Below are 21148 nucleotides of genomic sequence, written 5' to 3' on the forward strand. Positions count from 1 at the left end.
TTTATATTCCAGATATTTCCTTCATAACCTCTAAATTTTATTTCTATTTCAATTATTGTTTTCGATATTTCGATATACAAGTACTATAATAGTTTTCGGCATATTCAAAAATAAAATTATAATAAAAGTAAAAAATGAATGTTTCTACCTATGCCTAAGCATATAAAAGTCAACTGTTTTAATAAAATCAATAAATTTATGTTTCTATTCATTTATATATTACGTACACGAATACCGTAAGAAATACACGTACCAATATACACAATACAATACAATCATCCCATTCGTATCGTACAATCTGATTTAGGATAAAAAATTTTATGCCTATATACCATCAATTTGTTTGAATTCGTGTTGACTACTGTTATTATTTTAGTAGATTCTAAACAATATTAAGAAAAAATGTGCTTATTAGTTATACAAAGTTTGTAAATCTGTTCACAAAACCGTTACACATTGAGAGAGAAAATTGAACTTTGATCTTAATCAAAAACCTACTTCCTTAGAACAATATTTTAAACTTCTCTCCTCTCCTTAAAGGAACATTCCTCTTTTCTTCCCCCTTGCTCTAAAATAATATTTGTAGCAACTCACTGTGAAAAAATCGCGTATATCATATTTTCTCAAATAATATACATACATATTGTAAATGTCATAATAGTTCTCGTTTACTAACTCAATTCGCCGTTGAACTCGAGCTTTGGAGTTAAGATTTCTTTGAATTTTGCATTCCCTCCTGAAAGTATGCCGTAAAATAGCGCTAGGGAAATTGTACTACGTTGCAATACATTACCTTGATTCGAATATATTATAAAAATTTTTGCTTTATTTATTATAACAGTTAAAAAAATTATGAAATTGATACAAGGATCCTTGTTATATCGCAAAACCAAAAAAAAAAAGAAAACACACAAAATATTCTTGAAAAATCAAAAACAAGAGAATGAAAATAAAATTATAGATGTGCGAGTAACACTGGGAGTATGAGTACCTATGTGTTGATAGCTTATGAATTTGTATTTTGAACTGGTTCATATGTATGTCAACCTAAACCTTGCACACACAATTTGAACATCATCTCTTCACATACTCGTACACATACATTTTATTTACATACATTAATTTTACATGAAAATGCCTAAAGCAATTTTTTTTTTTGCTTTTCAGTATAATAAAAAAATAAATAAATAAATAAATTAAATAACTTACCTAAAGGTTATGATGCGTGACAGTCAAAGGTATTTAAATTGATGGCGGGTTCCTATAGATAAAAGAAAAAAAAAATAAATAAATAAATGTTTCAAGGATTAACAATATTTCTAACCAAAATATTATGGCTAAAGAAAATTGATATTAAAATTTAATAAGGAATAAAAATGATTAAATAATTTTCTTTTTCTTGTTATAACAAAACATTCATTTGAAAATGTTTTTAAGAAAAATATCTTTAAGAGTTAGAAAATCATACATAGTTATCTTCTGGTATACAAAGATGGCCCCCTATAATATTTATAAATGCCTATTTTAAATGCAGAAGATTTTTACTTGCATGGTATAGTTTAAGATTTAAACATTGTTCCTACTCAGCAAACCATTTCACTTGTTACTCGTATATAGAGAAACGGGAAGCGAAACAAATTGTAAATAAAGCATAAATTTTACAATTATTGTGAACCGACATAACCATTATAATTATTGATTATAAAAATTTAGTTGATTAAGCAAAATAAATGTAAATAAATATATTGTTAAATTTTATTTTCCAAAACTTAAAATTTTGAAATTTGCCATATTCAATAAACATAGTGTCAAATAAATGTAGCACCAGATAGTAGGCCACAGTAGGACACAGAATGGAATTGATATATCGGCAAGGGGGCAGATAGGTCATGGTGATTAAAATTTTACAAGCACAGCAAGCTCTTAAATCTTTGAGAAATTCAATATTTCCACATTTAACTATTTTAAGTAAGATTAATAGTTCAAATTTATATAATAAATGTGGCAAACAGTCAAAGAATAATTCGAAATACATCCTAATTTTATTTTTCAGTACCATTTACATATTTTATATACGCTTATTCATAGCAATCATGGCAATTTTCAAGAAATCATGATAATTACAAGTTCTCCATAATATAGGTAGGTACTTGCCTTTATATTTCAATGTAACATTGTGTAATATTATTTAAATTCAAATTGTTACAACTAATTCTAAATCTGTTTAAAAACTTGTACGATAATTACAAATTCACTTTTATTATAAAAATCTTCTATTTATAATAATTTTCTTTTAATATTTCTTTAATAATTTTAAAGCACAACCAGAAACAGAATTTAATTACTTAATTTTGTATTTAAATTATAATATTTTAATTAATGTTTTTATGAAGAAAATATTCCATTATAACAAAATAGCATAATTTCATTTATAATTAACTATGAATCTTTATTAAAAAAATTATTATTATCCTTTTATTATTAGGTACTGTCTTCAAAATTTATATTTTAAAAGCATGTAATCATGATTATATAATTTGCATACAAGGTGAAAATTTTTGTGATATTTGAAGCAATGAAAATTATTTCTTATTTGAAATTTTGCTAAAGTTTTCGAAATTTTTCGATTTTGTATTTGTTGATTCAGAAAATTTTGTATGAAATTTTTAGAAACTTTAAATTTTTTACAGAATTTTGCTGAGCTTCTTAAGCTTTAATTTAAGCCATCAAACGTTGCAAAATCTTTCATGGTTTTAAAGGCCTCTAACAAGTGATATACTTTGTTTTGACATATGTATGCATACCTTTTTGGACCAGTCTGTATAGGCGTACTAGTTATTGATTGCAATATTGCTTATCAGCTTTCATTGTATTGATTAAAAAGTACTAACAATATAAAACATATAACAATGTACTATTGTGGTGAATAATAATTACACCATATCGTATTTTCATGATTAGTACAATCATGTTATTGCCGCAAACATACAATTGGAAACATATCCAATGATTATTGGAAATTTGTGTAAGATTTATTGTTAAAGCACATACTTAGTTGAATGTTGCAAATTTTATTTAAATGTTGTTGATTGTGTATTTTCGAAATGTTGCTGAAAATGTTGCTGAAAAGTACTTGGTCATAGCAGCACATATTTTTCATAATTTATTCATGTTTCAACTTGTCAACATCAAAAAATTAAATTTTTAAAATATACAAATATTTTCTTTTATTTTTACAATGCTATAAAATAATATTTAAATTATTAAGAAATATCAGATCAGAAGCAATGCATTGCAATTATTTATTAAAAATTGAAGGAACGGAAGGATTATAATAATGAAAACAGAAGATATGGACAAAAAAAGGAATTTCAGAAATACTTTCTTTAAATAAATAGGTAAGTATCAACGTTATTTTTAAATGCATCTTCTTTGTTGTCCCTTTTTAGGTTCTTTGGAAAGAAAGACCTTTCGAAAGAAAAGTATTGTGCAACATGTCTTGTCCTATTTATTAGTTTTTTGCGGAATGTATCTTAAATATTGAATGAATAATATGAAAGTATTGTAAGTCTTTAAATTTTTTAAAAATTAGTTAAAATTGCGGCTCTCACCTTTATTTACTGCTTATACAATAAAATGTAGAAGTCGTAGATTTTTACATTATTAATTTTAGTGTTTTTCATGTTTTAGGATTGATGTACTTTAATGTCATATAATATTTATATGTAGTACCAGTAGTAGTAGTAAGAGAAAGGTCCACGACCGTATCAAATCAATATTCTTGTCATCGCTACAAGGTTTCAACAATTTTTTATTCAAATATCTTCAACTTTTAAATGCACATCATTCGCATTTCCAAGCAATTGCTTTAGTATTTTGATTAATTCTCTATGGTTTTTCTATTATCTGCCATTTTAGCCCCTCTTCAATAAAAAATTTCTTTTATTTTTCACAATTATTAAATTTTAATGCTTTATAAAGCATTACATAAATTAAATATTTTATTAAAATATTTATCAATACTGGATAGCCAAAGATTTACCAAAATATTCAATTATATAAAAAATTTTTATATTGAAAAAGGATTAATTATACAACGACGAAATAATTTATTTACTGGAGGCGATATACCATTCATATTTTTATTATATTTTAAGTATAAATCAATCATATTCAATCCCTTAAAGTATAGGCAATATCATAATCCATTGTAGTATTCCAGACGGAGAATTATTTTAGAATTTCAAGAAGATTATTCTTAAAAAAAAAAAAGATTATTACGAGTATTACAACAAGTTGCATTCTTAGACAAAATGTAAATCCTCAAAGCTTTCTTTAAAGCAAAACAAATATTTAATGAATGATAAATTCTTGGTTAAAAATAACTAATGAGATTAAAATCTTTAAGCCTTTCAGTCTGTCTATTCAGTCTGTCTATTGTTTGTTGAATTCAATATGAAATGAGAAGCAAAATATTCGTAATACATTTTCAATATTTGAAATTTAGGTACGTTCGCACCCAATAAATTATTCCGAATTTAAAACTTATTACAAAGATTTCAAAGTTTATAATTTCTAAGAACGGAAATTCTATAACTCTAATTTTAAAAACATAATATTTTTGTTATTGAATTTTGTTAATCAAAGAAAACAACAGCAAAAAATATTTTTCTTGTTTTTTTTAAGGATATTTTGTTTTATTATCTATATTTCTAATAAAATGGTATCAATTTACCAAAATAACAAAATCTAAGACAAAAGAAGAAAAACAAAAAATATCCTTATTTAAGTTCAAATTTCAGATCTTCAATTTATCCCTATTATCCTTTTACATATTAAACAAGACAAAAGAGAAAAGTACATTACTAATTCTTGTTTATTTATTGTTCTTCTCTACTTGTTTTTGTTTTTACCACGAAAAAATTCTTTAACTACCAAAAATATTCAATTCTTTCCCTAAAAAATTTTATTTATTTCCAAAAGGATAAAGCTATATACGCCATACTGTACTCTTACTATATTCTTAAAGCATTTATTCTATTAATAAGAAGGATCTTAAAAGATTTCTTAAAGATCAAAAATCGTTCTCTATACAATAAAAATGAAAAACAATAATAATTTGCTCTGAAAATCAATCAATTTTATATTTCGATAAATTCAATATAAAAAAAAAAATTGGAAATAATAAAGATATCAAAAAATATAAAGAGAAAAGATTCTTAAATAAAATAACAAAAAAAAAAAAGATAAATAAATTTAATTAGATATCTGAAATTTAAAGAGAATATTTTGGCTTCTTTTATTAAGAGATCGAATTGAGTTTTTTTTACGAGGTTTATTAAAGAAGTAAATAAAATATATTTTAGGTCAAGGTCGATTTCGGGTATTCAATACGAATTTTAACACAAGTGCTAAGCTAATTTAATTTAAAAATTGCCCGCAATGGCTTAATGTATTAATTTTCATTTGAAGCTATTAAAAAAATTTCAATTTATTAATTTCTTAAAGCTACCCTGTTTCTCTATTCGGGAGTTATTGGAATCCTCACTCTTTTATTGGAAGTAGACAGAAATATTCGATTTATTTGTGATACGCATGTATATTTAATAAGAGCAAAATTGAACATGAATCAAATTTGATTCTTTAAATCAGTTTTATGGTTTAGACAAGCATAGTATTTTTAAATTATTAGTCAATGATGTCAGTGCCATATATTGCAAATTATACATATGAGAATAATTGCATATGAGGATCTATTGCACCCCCCTATAGGTGTTGCATATATTCTACAATACCCCTTAGGACTCACTTCACTAATGAATTCAAATAAGTTGAAAGGCTTGGCAGACAGTAGCTCTGTAAGTAATAGTATTATATAAATTTTTCCTATGAACTTTCTGATTATATAGAACAAACTAAACTTTCATGTTAAGAAGTAATGTTAATGTAATTTCATTTACAGAAAATCTTGTAAACGAATCATACAAACGGACGTTTTAAGTTTTAGTTTCTTATTCATATTGAGCGTTTGATTTCAAATCATATTTTCTCTTATAATTGGCTAAACAAATTTCAAACTGTTTAACAAATTAAATTTTAGAGCTTAGGCATCAAAATTTCTGCAACACACTGTATATTAAAAAAGCACTTTTTTTTATAATAATTACAAAAAGAAATTCAGAGAAATAAAATATTGAAGTCTCCGTTAAGTTGATTAAAATCTAAGTGAAAAATATAATTTGATTTTTTTTATATGCCTCCTCTCTTCCGCCCCCTCCTCCGTTAAAATTTAAAAATCTACCTTTTTTTGTCAAAAATAAAATTTATATATGTAAAACATAATAATAATAACAATGTGCTTGATGAATTTGACAAAATCGGAGTCAAACCTCTTTTGAATATTTTATTTCAAAACATTTTTTTATTTTGCTTTTTGTTTTTTAAATTTAAAAAATTAATTTTAGTACTAAAAAACAAAAAAGATGAAAAAGTCTTTTAAAAATTTTTGTTTTTTTTTTTAATTTTTCATTATTTTTGCTTTTTATGTAAATTAATTTGATCTACATCCATAAAGTAATTCATTGGAATCAATTGAATTTTTTTGTGACTCAAACTCTATTATCAATGTGTGTTTAGTTTCATTCAAATTGGGTTTTCTGTTCTTTTTAATAAAAATTTTAATATGAATATGCTCCCATTGTTATTTTACTTGTCATGTTCAACATTTTTTTTTTTAATTCTATACAGTAATCAACAATAAAATATTTCATTTTCTAAAAGGACATTATAATTAACAAACGTGCATATACTCGTACATACATTTATGTCCGGAAAATATTTTGTGGAAGTATGAAAAATTGATGGAAATTTTCCAAAACAAAATTTCATTGGAACTCGCAGTAACAAACGCCCTTTAGAAATTAAAATATTTTGGCTGTTCATAAAAATTCTAAGTAAAAATTTTTATACGATGGCAGACAATGAGGACACGAGAAAAACAAATGCTTTATTAACTTGTGACCAACCCAATTTTTCGATTTCATCAAGGGCGACTCGCACTGTCACACGAAATAATAATGGAGAAATATTGAAAGACATATCTGTACAACACGTCCTAGTGATAACCGCTATAATATTTCCACACAAAGAAATACATAAACATACATAGGTATCCATGGGAGGCAGAGCAAAAAATCAGACAGATCATATATTTATAGTTCGAAGATAGGTGAAATCAATAGCAGGTGTGAGGCAAAATTAAATTGGCAGGCAAAAGAGATACGAGCTGTGATTCTGATTTAAGCTTAACACTCATAAGCTTAAATCAAAATAACTCACAAGCTTTATGCTCACAAGCCAAGCTTATCACATATATAACAAGAGCTCAACAGATGTCAGAATAGAAATCAAAAACAAACGTAAAGTTTCTACCGCCAAGTTGGTAAAGAAAGCTTAGGAACCATCATACATGAGAAGAAAGAATTGATCTTAGATGAAACATGGGATGTTGTTGAATAAAAAAAGGACATAAAAAAAAAACAACTATGTGAACTTGACAAACTCACAAAGGTTAATATGTAGCAGGATTAAAAAGTTGGCAAGAAGTGATAAGAGAAAATTCTACAAGTCAGAGAAACTCAAATAGCCGCAGAATAAATTAAAGTTCGACTGATATTTTTTCATTAAAAAATTGATATTCTTCCCAAGAAGAACCATCGCAAAATTAATACCGATAAAGAGTAAAAATTTCAGTCTATTCACATCAAACCAAGACTAATTGAGCAGATGGAGAGAATATTTTGAAGAAACAAACACATCTGCCCAAGATACTGGATGTGAAGACCAAAAACTAATGATTGATGTCCAGAGCTAGCATGCAAAAAATACAAGTCTTCGTTAACAAATGTCTCAAAATTTTATGCGAAATATTCCGTCTTCCAACATCAGAATCACACCAAATTCTGGAATAAAAATTCCAAAGGCTAACAAATGTGGGGAAACCAAAGAAGACATGGAAAAGGAAGGAATGAATGAAGTTTCTCAATTTAAAAATTATTTAAGAAAATAATTTTTCAGCCTATTGACCCAACCTTTTCAAATTTGTTTCTTTAATTTTGAAACTCTTTCTTTACAAACATTTTTCAAAAAACACACTTTGATTGGCAATTCATGGAGATTTCGCTTACAAATTTCTGTTAAAAACAGTTTTAATTACCGATAAATTCCAGGATATTAGAAATTAATTAAAAAGAGAGAAAATAAAAAAAAAAGCTCATCTTTAATTTTTATATTAACAATTTTATTCATTTGTAGAATTTTTGATATTGTTATTAATTCCCTGGAATTCTTCAATTATGGTCGAACGCACATGATATTGTGAAAATTATCAAATCGATTTCGGCAAGATAATGTGCTACTATTTATTACTACATACTGTATATAACATAATATATTTTTCAAGAATTGAGAACTCAATCTGTCTATAACAACTTTCAATTTATTAATATTCTAGTATTACATTATTAGAATAAGATAATTTGAGATAGGGTGTATTTCATGCTTTAACTGAAAATTCATTTAAAATTGAAAAACTAGCCGACTCACAAAAATTGTCACGTATTAAACAACTGACGATCGTACAGTTAATGCTATTGATTATAAATTTACAATCATCAAATATTACAAAGTGCCCTCCTTAGGCTTAGAAATTAGAATTAAAGCATAAGATAACTGAACTGAAGACAGCACGTAATTTAACATTTGTTACATTCATTTGTTACACAAAATTCAAGCTCGCACTTTACATCTATTAAGCACTCAGTAAGTAAATCAATTTGATATTAGAAAAAAGAATCATCAAAAAACAAAAAAAAAAATATTTATATATACCTACGCGTTGTCAAAATCAAAAGTCCCAATGCGTTGGTTGCCAATTTAGGTAGATTTCTAAGTAATTAAAATTATAGTATAGCACCTTGTCTTACACAAGTGAGAATATAAAAATAAAATATAATGTAAAAATCGATTATGCCTGAAAAAATACTGAAAAAATTTTTGAAATAAAACAATAAAAAATAAAATATAAAATTAATTTTATGTTGAGAGCTTATAATTATAAGCATCTAGCTGCTAATGTAGATGTATATGAGTATCTATACAATATTATGAGTACTCGTATTGATTTCTGAGAATATTGATATGATTTCGTTTTCAGTGCTCTTAAAATGAAAAGTTTTTTTTTTATAAATATTTTAAAATTTAATTGCATTTAAGAAAAAAATTTATCTATGAAATTAGGTCAAGTAAATGTGAAGAACTTAGCAGTATCAAGACAGTAAAATCAATAAAACTACTTGATAAAAAGATATTCGAGAGAGAGTTCGAAATTTTAAAAAATTAAAATTAAACTTTATTACGAAATACAGATTTATATATGTTTATTACATACTACCGCATGCATACATCATATTTCTCACTCTAAAATTTTAATCGAAACCTTTGAGTGACACTTTTTCATTGCATTTACAGTTACAGTTAAATTAATGTTTACTCAAGCTCTTACAACCGAAACTGTTATTGCACTAGTTACTAGAATAACGGGAAAAAATCAGTTTCCTTACGCTGCAAAGTAATGTTGCCTGTACAGATTTGCTGCTATCCGAGAGAGAGAGAGAGAACTTTGTTCATTGTTAATAAATGAATAACTTCGCACGTCTGCTCATAAAAACCTCAATTAAATAAAAACATTATTTTTTATTGAATGAGTCGTTTTCCTATTTTATTTAAAACTTATCCACATTTGTTTATTATCGCATCAACCTTTTTGTAACATACAGCAAAATGATTTTAACGAAATCAGCGACAGGCGCTATACATATAATAAGTCACTAAAGATTTTTTTATAATTTAATTGCCACCTAAATAGTTTTCTTCTTGTGAGAAAAAACTCACGTACGTATGCATGTAAATAAATTTTATTCCAGTTATCTTGTTCCCTACATCGTAAATTCTCTATTTTTATTATGGCTTAAAATATAAAAAAAAACAAAACAACTAAAGAAATAAAACTCATATTGAATTTTGCACGCCAATTTTCACCTCACTTCCGCCTCACAGCATTTTTCTATTCATTTTTATTTACTTGTTTTGTGCTTTTCCTCCTGAATTTATTAATTTACAGTAGAGTGAATAAAATTCTTATTTCTTTGTTTCAAACTTTATTAAGTTTAAAACAATTAGAAAATACCGTAAAAGAAATTTATTAGAACAAAAAAAAATGAAAATTTTTTTTTTGTAATAAAAGGATGAAACAGAAAGGGCTATGCGACAAAAAAAAACAGGATAAATGTAATTAAAAGGACAGGAGAAAATACAAACAAAACAACTGCCAAAGAAATACATTCAAAGAGAGAGAGAAATAAAGAGAAAATGTAACACTTACAAAAAAAACCTATAGTGACAGTGAACCAAAAAGGAATAACCACATTGTAACTTAAAAGCGAGAAAAAAAAAACAATATTATAAAAAATTTCGTATTCGGGGCTAGAAACTATTGTAAAAGTTGGTTAGCACTCATACTTAGAAAAGCAGAGTGTATTGCTCTGACTACAGGAAGTTGTGGACTAAAATTTTTCCATATGAAAGCCACAAAAACATGACAACATGAAATTGGTTAAATTGCAAAATATCCAAACCAATTTTGTGGAAAATTTTTAAGGTTAGGTTATAGATTAACCCGGCCCCCTGAACAATACGCCTTGGCTCTTGGCTTGTATTGTTTCTGTTTTCCGCTCCTCATTCAGACTAGCCCGAATTTTCGGAAAATCGGATAAGGTCCCTAATCTAAGGCGTCAGAAGAAGTAAGACCGAAGAAATCTCTTCCTGCAGTTTGCCAGCGTCGGACATAAGCATAGGAAGTGGCTGACTGTTTCCTCATACATATTCTGTGAAGTAAAAAAAACCTAAAATCACCTAATATCATTCTAATAAATTATACAAAAGTATTAAGTTAGTAGACTGTAAATAGCCTAACCGGAGAAACATTAAAATGAGACCGCGTATACGAATCTATTATCGTCTCCTTCTGACTGCGAGATAAAAGCTCCTATAGACTTCGTATAGTAAATAGTATTACTCGAAATCAGTAAGTTAACCCTATAATTTCTAATCATAGGGTTTATATCATTATCATAAACCTTTAATACCGTCCTTGAGTTAGCGGGAATCTCTCATCTGCTTTAAAAATTCTATACAAGGATTTGTAACAAATAAATTTCATAGTGTATCTCTTATCCTGACCTTTCAATTATTAAAAATTCCTGAATGTTATATATATAGTTACCATAGCCACCCTAACATTACTATGAAACCAAATTACTAATGATAGCGGAAGAAAACGTTTTAATTTAACAATTTTTTCCCCTTTTTGTTTTTGCTGTTCTGTAAAATTTAAAAAAAAAAACTAAGTGAAAACATGGAAAAAAAATTCTAGGAAAAAAATGAGGTGAAAAAGTAATTTAAAAAAACAAAAAAAAAATAAATAAAATTCAAGTGAAGTAAAAAAACGGAGGGTGGGGGAGCAGAAGCGGGGTTAGAATTCAAGAGAATGGAAAAGAAAATGTGAAACAATTTCCTTTACATTTTTATTTCTTATTTTCAAAAAACGTTGGATCCTTTTTGATTGCAACTTTAATAAATTCATTGGCCAATACTTTAGTATTTCCGTTTTTTGCTTTTTGTTTTGGTATATCAAGTTACCTTTTACCACTATACTTTAAATTGGTTTTGTTGTTAAAGTAAAAAATTTATATAGAAAATTTAATTCATGACAAAACTATTTCTCAAGTACGCTATATTAATTGTAAAATTTTTGGAATAATAGCCCTATAGTTTCGATATACAATACCGAAAGTCTAAGATCACAAAAGAAAATGAAACCTTGGTAGCTTTTTCAAAAATAAAATACCTCAAAGAAATCCTGATAATATTTTCTTCTAATACTTTACATACACTTTTATATCGGAGTTACGGTCTTCCGGGTTTCACATCCCGAGCGTGTAATGTAGGGGCATACTCCGCAACCAGGAGGGACCACAATAGATCGTTATATGTGGTCGCGGTGCAACATTACCCCAGTTTTATAAATATACAAAACAGCACTTTTGTATTCGTATAATAATTTTGTTAATAACCCGAAGTGTATCTTTTCTACTACAAGATATTCCAAATAAATCAATAAAATAAAATTGTGTTATATAATATACGATATAGGCTCGAAAAATTAATTATAAGTGCTTTCTAATGAATCCTTTTTCTTTTAATATTATGAAAAACTATAAGAAATAAAAATATAAAATTTCTTTGTATTCTCTTTTGTTTAGAGAATTTACCCTTAAGGTCTTACTTTTGTATTATACAGGAAGAATTCAAAAGATTAAAATAGCAAAATGTAATATTAAAACGTGAAGGTATTCTAAAAACATTTTGTTTCATATCAAATAAGAGCAAGATTTTTTCTAATATGTATGTACTTACACATGTAGGTGAAAAGGAAAGAGGATACTATAGGTATGTGTACACTGGAGTACATATATGAAAAGAAAAATATGAAAATATCGTACGACGAAGCATTTAAAAAATTTTTATTGCCCACTTTCGAAACAAGAGTATATATAGTTAGATCAAAAATAGCTTATAGAAAAATAATTTTACCTTCAACGGAATTGCCGTAAAAAGTATTTCATTATAAGTTGTAGTACAAAATTATTGTCATCAGAACTTGTCTTCGAATTCGTGATTAGATTTGTTTTCAGAGTAGCTCTCTGAAATGTATTGCACGTGGCTTTAGTACAATCTTGGAAACGCTTAGGCTTAGGGAATATCTTAATTAATTTACAATTAAATTCATTTACACTTTTGCTCAAAATAGAGCAAAAACTGCAACACTTTTTTTCTCCATAGATTTTAATAGACTTTTAAGCCCCTTTTCATAAAAATTGGTGAATTTTAATGGCTTTGTTTGTTAGTTCAAATTAAATCTAATCAATTCAACCCAATTTTATTCAATTTAGTTCAATTCAATGTAATTATTTTAATTCAATTTCTGTCATTGTTGACATAAATAAAGAACATATCAATTACATGCTAAACAATTGACAGACAAAATAGATGTAAAGTGACAGACAAGCAAAATATTGCAGGAAAATTACCAATTTTCAACTCACAAAACAAAATAAACAAAAAAACAAAATATTTTTATATCTCTGCATATTGTAAACCTAGCGGTAGTCCTTCTGTCACTAATAAATTCCTTTTTTCTCTTTTATCTCTTTTTTTTTCTCTTTGCATTTATTTTTATTGTGTGGAAAATGTGTATGGCGTAGATAATATGAGAGATTGTAGAATATGAGAAAATTTAAAAATAATCTGAGATTTCTTTGTTTTTTTTGCCTTTGCATTAAACAAATATTTTTGCATTCATACATGATTTTTACTTTTTTCTACATTCATTTTTATATTATGTAAGTATTTAGAATATTTAATAATATGTCCTTTTTATGAGGTACAAATAAGAGCTAGAACAAAAACGAGAAATTAAGTATGAGTGAAAAAAATTCACAATTTGAATTCTCATGTCATTTTGTTAAGGATAAAAAAATATGCACTAATATAACACTATTATTATAATAAAAGGTAGTTAGGCGTGCCACAATAACGCGTCTATAGCATTAACTTTAGCTTGTTTATACTGCAAATATTAGGACAAATGATGGTATGAACGTATGCAGTTTTTACCGTATTGTATGTTGTATTATGGTAAATTTCCTTCTAAATTACAGTATGCCTTATGTTATTGGTGACCTGCTTATCAAAATCAAATTAACCCTTTACTGGTATAACAAAAATGCGTCATTGCCGATATTTGCAATATGAATTGGTTGTATCACATTATGAACCTGCTTAGAAATTTAAAAACTCTCCCGATTAGACATCTGTATTACTGTAAAGATTATTTTTTTATAAGAGGGGGTTATTTTAATAAAAGGAGAATTCACGAATTGTACAAAATCGGAATTTTTGTGATTGTAATTGTAATAACGACATTTTTTTAAGAAATGTGAAATTATTAAAATTAAAACAATTTTCAATTTTAGGTAGTAAACAATGACATTATTGTTACATAACAAGTCCTTACAATATAAGAGCAAACGATTCCAACCGAATCTTTTTTTTTTGTAAATTGCAACGCTTTTATAGCACAAACATTGTGTTTCAAGTTTTATATGATGCATATTTCACCTTCTGCAACCTTAAATTCAATGCAATCTTTTATATAATAAAGGATGTCTATTTTTGTTTCTCTTTTTCATTTTTCTTTTTTTTCGGATTATATGAGATAAAATGAGGCTATAGCCCAAAGCAATTTTAAAAAACTTATACACATTAACATCGTATAAATTGTGCATTAACTATATATGATTTTATTTGTACATTTACACAAACTAATGCATAAAATTTGTTTAAAAATATTTTTCTAGGTCATTTTAAAGCTTAATGGTCATTTAGATTTTAAAAATAAAAATTTAATATTTAAAAAAGAAAAATTAATATAAAAAATGAATTTTTTAAAATTGTTAAATTTCTGTTCATTACTGTATAATTTTGCCGTTTCATTATGATTTAGAATTTGGATAGTAATTTAAAAAAAAAGTATTTAGGACTGATGTAAGCCAATAAATAAATATTTTATTTGACAGTTTGTTACTTTGTACTGGAAGGCACTGTATAATGGTTAAAATCTTAAATGAATTCAACTGGAGAAGCTGTAATAATGTAAAATAAATAATATAAATATAAAAAAAACTTTTAAATATTAAAATTAAATCAATGACTCTGAAAACGCAAAATCCGTCTGTTGTAGATTAGAAAAACTATTTCACGCTACAGGAAAAAAATAACTTAGTTGCAAAGATCATCTACGCCTATGTTCGAGGTAGTGTAGTTGTTGAATTTTTATTTTATACAATTGGAAGCAAGCCTAGGGCTTGCATTTTGTTTAGTAAAAGGCTAACGCATTTTCCCATTCCAGATTACTGTTCTAAGGATCAGGTAGCTGCGTTGGTGAAGGTGAAGTCTTCCGGGGGTTGGACAGAGTTTATTGTGTGCTCATCCTACCTCCCGGGAGACTGTGCCCACCCAGACGAACAACTGAAAGATCTAGTGGACTTTTGTGGAAGGAGGAACTTCCAACTGATAATAGGAAGTGATGCCAATGCCCACCACACCGTGTAGGGAAGCAGTAATATAAACAAAAGAGGCGAGCGCCTACTTGAATTTATATATAGCAATAAATTAATGGTTATGAATGAGGGCTATAGGCCGACATTCATAAATGCAATTAGGGAAGAGATCCTTGACATCACCTTTTGCACTGAGTTTATCGGCAGTAGGGTTAGTGGATGGTATGTATCAAATGAGACATCCATATTCGATCATAGGCAGATTAGGTTTGATATCATGGATCAATAGAAAGTGCCCGTGGTGGAATGAAGGGCTTTCAAGGCTTAGACCAAAGACCAGAAAGCTAATCAATAAGGCCAAGGCGTCGGGTTTTTGGGAAGAATATAAAAACTCACTTACGAAATACAATAAAGAAATTAGGAAAGCGAAGAGAAGTTCGTGGAGGGCGTTCTGCAAGGGCATTGATGAACTCTCCAGCATTGCGCGTCTTCACAGGGTGCTTTCCAAAAAGTATGCTAGCGGGTTGGGCCTAATGGAACGGCCTGATGGCTCCATGACTGAGAACGGACAGCAGACGTTGGAGCTTATGGCGTCAACGCACTTTCCTAACTCGGAGGTTCTTCGGAATCACTCAAATGAGGTCATTGAACCGAGGACATCCTGGTCCAGAAGGGATGACTGGCAACGATCCCGTCTGGTCTTCACGATGGGCAGGATTAGATGGGCTGTTTTCTCTTACATGCCCTTTAAATCTCCTGGTGATGACGGGATATATCCTGCATTTTTGCAGAGGGTTTCCAACATATCGCTAGAGCACTTTCGGAAATTTTTCGTGCCAACTATGCGTGGGGTTACATCCCTCAAGCATGGAGGGTGGCTAAAGTGACGCATATTCCGAAGGCGGGTAAGCGACCAAGCAACCACCCAAGGTCTTTCCGTCCAATCAGCCTTACTTCTTTTCTATTGAAAGCAATGGAAAAAGTGATTGATAGATTTGTACGGGACGATGCACTGGGAAGCAATCCCTTGCATGAATCTCAGTACGCCTATCAGTCGGGAAGGTCTACTGTACTCGCTCTGCAGAGTCTGGTGGGGGTCCTTGAAAACTCACTGGAAGTGCGGGAGGTGGCAGTTGGCTGCTTCCTTGATATAGAGGGAGTTTTTGACAACACCCCATATCATGTCATCTGTGAGTCGTTGCACAAACGAACAGATGGGTTAATCGGATGCTACAGGATAGGATTATTAAGTCCACCATAGCTGACGATACACTCTTCATCTCCGCTGCGAAAGGGTGTCCGCAGGGCGAGGTTCTTAAGGTGAAGTATCTGGGGGTAACCCTGAATGATCATCTCTCCTGGAATACCCATATAGATAGAGTTATCGAGAGCGCTACGGCGGCCTTGTGGACCTGTAGGAGCTTCATCGGGAGGACCTGGCGAATCAGTCCCAGTTGCTAGGCCCATCGTCACCTACGCGTCGATTGTATGGTGCCGTAAGGCTCAGCAGGCGCGTGTGCGGGCCGAGCTGGGAAAGCTACAGAGGCTGGCCTGCTCTGTATATATATATATATAAAGCTCTATATATATAAAGCTCATTTATTTGCAAAAAGAAACCCAAAATATTTATTTTTTATTACGGGATTTATTTCCGTTAATCAATTAATAATTTATATTCGATTATTTTGATTTTTCGCATTTACCTTGTATTTTTTTAATAATTTTTTATTAAATGTTTTTAATTATTAATTTAATAAAATTAAATATTGGTAACGCTTATCCATTTTGTAAATAAATATTAAAATATTTCTGTGCATATAATATATTCTTATTTTTTTAATACAATGTGTTAAATAATTATTATTATAATTTATAGGTTTGTTAACGTTTGATCGTGAAAACATTATAATTAATTAATTTTTCTTTTTCATTATTAACGCAGAACGATTAATAAAATTTTCGAATTAATTTCAATTACAAAATAAAAAATTTTCTGTTACGCGGCAGCTCATAAAAATTGAAATCAAATTTTGTTTGGTAGTGCACCATTTTGTGCAATAATCCATTTTTTGTAAAAGAAAACCTACACTATAAGCAAGGGAACAGAAAACGTTAAATTTCGAACAGCAATTTCTGGAGTAACTTATTCACTTGCTTATTGTAACATACGTCAAATATTCTCTATCTGTCAAATTGTTAGGAACCATCATGTGATTACTGTCAAATCATATTACATATTATCTTTATTATATATTATCGCTATTACTTTGATCTTAAAATTCAAAATAATTATTAAAATCAATATATGATTATGGCAAACTGCCCTCGTATAACTGTAAAAGTACAAAGGTTTTGCGTTTCCTTTGTACCAGCTAATCATTCCCTTCAATTCGATTCATACTTCGAATACAATTTCGAAATATTCTCCATTCTCAAGTTCGAAAATAACTCCATAAATCATAATATTCATTCGTATAACACTAACATAAATAATGTCATATATTTTTTTCCTTCATTGATGTTGATAATATTTTAACATAACCTCATAAATATTCTTCCGGGTATTTTTTGTATCATAAAATTATTTGATATACATATACATATGTGTGTTTACGTATATAGTTTAAAAATTGTAATAATTATCATGTTGTTAAGTATTATTTTTTGTATAATCATTATTTAACTCTTTAACTTTATTTTATTAATATTGAATAACATTGATAATGTATTATAGTTTTAAGAGTATATGTCATATAATTTAATTATGTATACTTATTATTACATTATTAAAATAATATTTAACAAAATTTAATTGTGTATTTAAATATTTACTTTATGATATTTTTTAAAATTAAATTAATTTTTTTATTATTCTTTACACTGTAATTAATTTCTTTGATATTATAATTGTGTAGATTATTTAAACAATACATGTGTATATAGTGTTAAAAGGAATGTGCATAATTGTGAATGATAGTGTAATTTTTTCAGAAAATTTTGTTAAATTTAATTAAAATCAGTTTTTTTGTTATAAAAATGTGGAATACATAAAATCTGAACAATGGTGTGTAGTCCTTCTAAGTGTGTATTAAATTAAAAGGCGTAGGACATTCGTAAAACTACAAAAAGTAAAGAACTATGCAAACGTGTTAAATTCGTATAAGGAAGATATAGAAAATAAATGTCAAATCTTTGACATTTCAAGGTTAATTTTTTGCTTCTAGAATCGATGTCGCATTAACTAACTTTTCTCATCAACTCCAAGAGGTGAAGTTTAACTTACAACTGTATTTGAATTTATTTATAATTGATAAACTTCAAGTTTGATTTTTATTTTTAATGTCACATTTTTAAATTACGTGTCATTGCGGCGAAGTTTACTGTTTATGTTTTATAACAATATCACATTTGTATTAACAAGTAAAATATTGATTATTTTATATGCAATAAAATGATACACCCGGTATGATAACACAAAAACTTAATACTATACGGTATTCAAGAGAATATGAGAGCTCTCTTGTTATTTAACGGTGTCATTTAACACTTTAAGCATAAATTCTCTCAATATATTTTAGTATATATTGTACATTGATTACATTGAGTAAGTTAGTCTTGAGAAAGTTACCAAAGAATAAAGAACAAAATAAATATATTTTATTCAATTCCACTGCTGCTGGCCGAGGCTACGTTCATGATCGTAGTTAACAAAATCAGAATTAATTTATTTTTAAATTTTTTATTGCACTAAAAAATATTTATTAGGAAATACATACATACAATTTGTGTATAAATATTTTTTGGAAAAACTATTCATATGAAATATTTTTTTAATATACATACTCGTACATGTAGTTATTATCTTCTTAATTTTTAATAAACGATCATTTTCTACAAGAACCAAAACTCTCATATTTGAAGACAAAAATATATATATATATATATATATAATATTTGAATATACTTAATTTATATCCTTTTTATCCTTTAAGGTACACATGAATGCATAATTTATTACACAGTCGAATAATAAAAAATTTTATTAAATTGATTTCACATATAATTTTAAAATCAAATAGCAACTATTTGTTCAAATATGTACTTGATTTGTTTGTGTATAATATCGAAGTAATTGGGCCCTATTTAGTACAGTTTGAAAACAGAATTCGCTACAGAATTTGAACATTAAGTGTGATAAAGTGAATTTGACGAAGCTATATTAAATATTTCCAAATCGAATAATATCGTCCAAAAAATTTTCTTGTCTTGGGGGCATCCACTTTATTATGAAAAAAGGACCAAAGCGGTGAATAGAAATCATGAAAGATTTTCGTTTGTTAACTACGAACAATAGTGGAACGACAAAAGTACAGTTGTACAGTATTTTGCATTATAATATCGCGCGCACATGTTCCACAAAATTTGTTGCGTATAAGCACATAACACAGGTCACTTGATTTAAAATTTTAATTTTGACTCAAGCACTATATGTTACGCGTTCATTTTGTTAGATACCTCAATTCTAGTACTATACTCTCATATTATATATTCGGTCTAACCAAATCAAATCTAAAATCAGAGAAAGCAAAAGAAAACCCTCTTTCTCTTTCCCTTCCATGAGCCTGATTTCTAAAAAAACTTCCAAACTGTCCAAGTGTTCAAAATTAAATAAAGTGTTGTAATTTTTGAAACCAAAACATTTTTCAAAAAACAAAGAATATTAAATACACAATTTTTTTTTGTTTTTTGCCTTATTTCACTTGTTTTTGTTCCTCCTAAGGACACCCATATATGTATATAAATAAATATAAAGAATTCAAACTAATTTAGGATCAAAATATCTTTTTATATACTTATTGCATACTCATTCATCCATTCAACCAGAGATTTAATTTTGATTTCATTTAACTTGAATTTTTTCACCAAACCATTTAACTAGAATCCTATTTTACTTTTTCATCTACATATACCATTCCTTGTGCTTCCTTATATATCCTTATACATTTATATATCCGAAATTCATATGTTCCATTTAAGTGAATTTTTTTTCTTCCTTTCATATACTATATGGTCCATTAAATATTTAAATATTTTCTATCTTTTTTTATGCAAAAATGAGAGAAGCAGAAATGGAAATCTCACCATTTTTAATCCTTTTTATTTTTTTTCGGTGTCATACAAAATATATTGTATGTATATTCTTTTTTTTTCTTTTTTAAATATGCCTAAACTAAAAAATTTGAACTGGAAATAAAATTTAATAAAATTTCCTTTTAAAAAAACCATATGCTATGGTAACAACGGTAAGAACATCAACAAAAAAAAACACAAAAATGCAAATCGTTTTACATTTTCGACAAAAAATTTCTTTCCAACAAATGGTTGGTTGCTACTTTTTTGAAAAGTATATTAAAGAGTTGGTTGTGCCTACCCCTGCCTCTTCCAAGAATAAATAAATCTTTTGAATGAATGAATGAAAGAACATGCAGAGAAAAAAATGCCTGTGATTTTTTGATATAAAATTTTCCTTCACAATCTGTACTTACTACATACAAGAAAAATAAAATGGAGAAGAAAAAAAAGAGTTGGAAAAATGGGATTTTTTTTTATTACCCTTTACCAAAAAACACAAAGAAAGAAAATAAAGGAAAATTATACACGCATATTTACAGTCCCATAAAATCACCAAAAAAAGAACAAAGAAAAATAAAAGGAGAAAATTGTCCTTAAAAAAATGCGAACAAAAAAATTTCAAAAATTAAATCAAATTTTAGTCGAATTTCCCGACTAAATGTTAAAGAGTAAGATAATAATAATTTTGTATGTTTTCAGATAATTTATTGTACAGAAGGGATAATCGGAGTTTACACATCAAACAATGTTCATTGATAATGTTTGATTTGAGTAAA

The 21148-nt window shown here is 27.6% G+C and overlaps 1 long non-coding RNA gene across 1 annotated transcript in view; it reads right to left on the bottom strand.

Moving 5' to 3' along the window:
- LOC129607639 (uncharacterized) overlaps positions 1-21148 on the bottom strand; it is a 182976-nt gene that overhangs the window by 95221 nt on the left and 66607 nt on the right. The window contains exon 2 of the long non-coding RNA XR_008696828.1: positions 1210-1261. This is a non-coding gene — a long non-coding RNA (uncharacterized LOC129607639). The remainder of the gene's footprint in view (positions 1-1209; positions 1262-21148) is intronic.

This window comes from Condylostylus longicornis, unplaced genomic scaffold (genome assembly GCF_029603195.1).
Source record: "Condylostylus longicornis isolate FDR11 unplaced genomic scaffold, ASM2960319v2 ptg000028l, whole genome shotgun sequence".
Lineage (NCBI taxonomy): Eukaryota > Metazoa > Arthropoda > Insecta > Diptera > Dolichopodidae > Condylostylus > Condylostylus longicornis.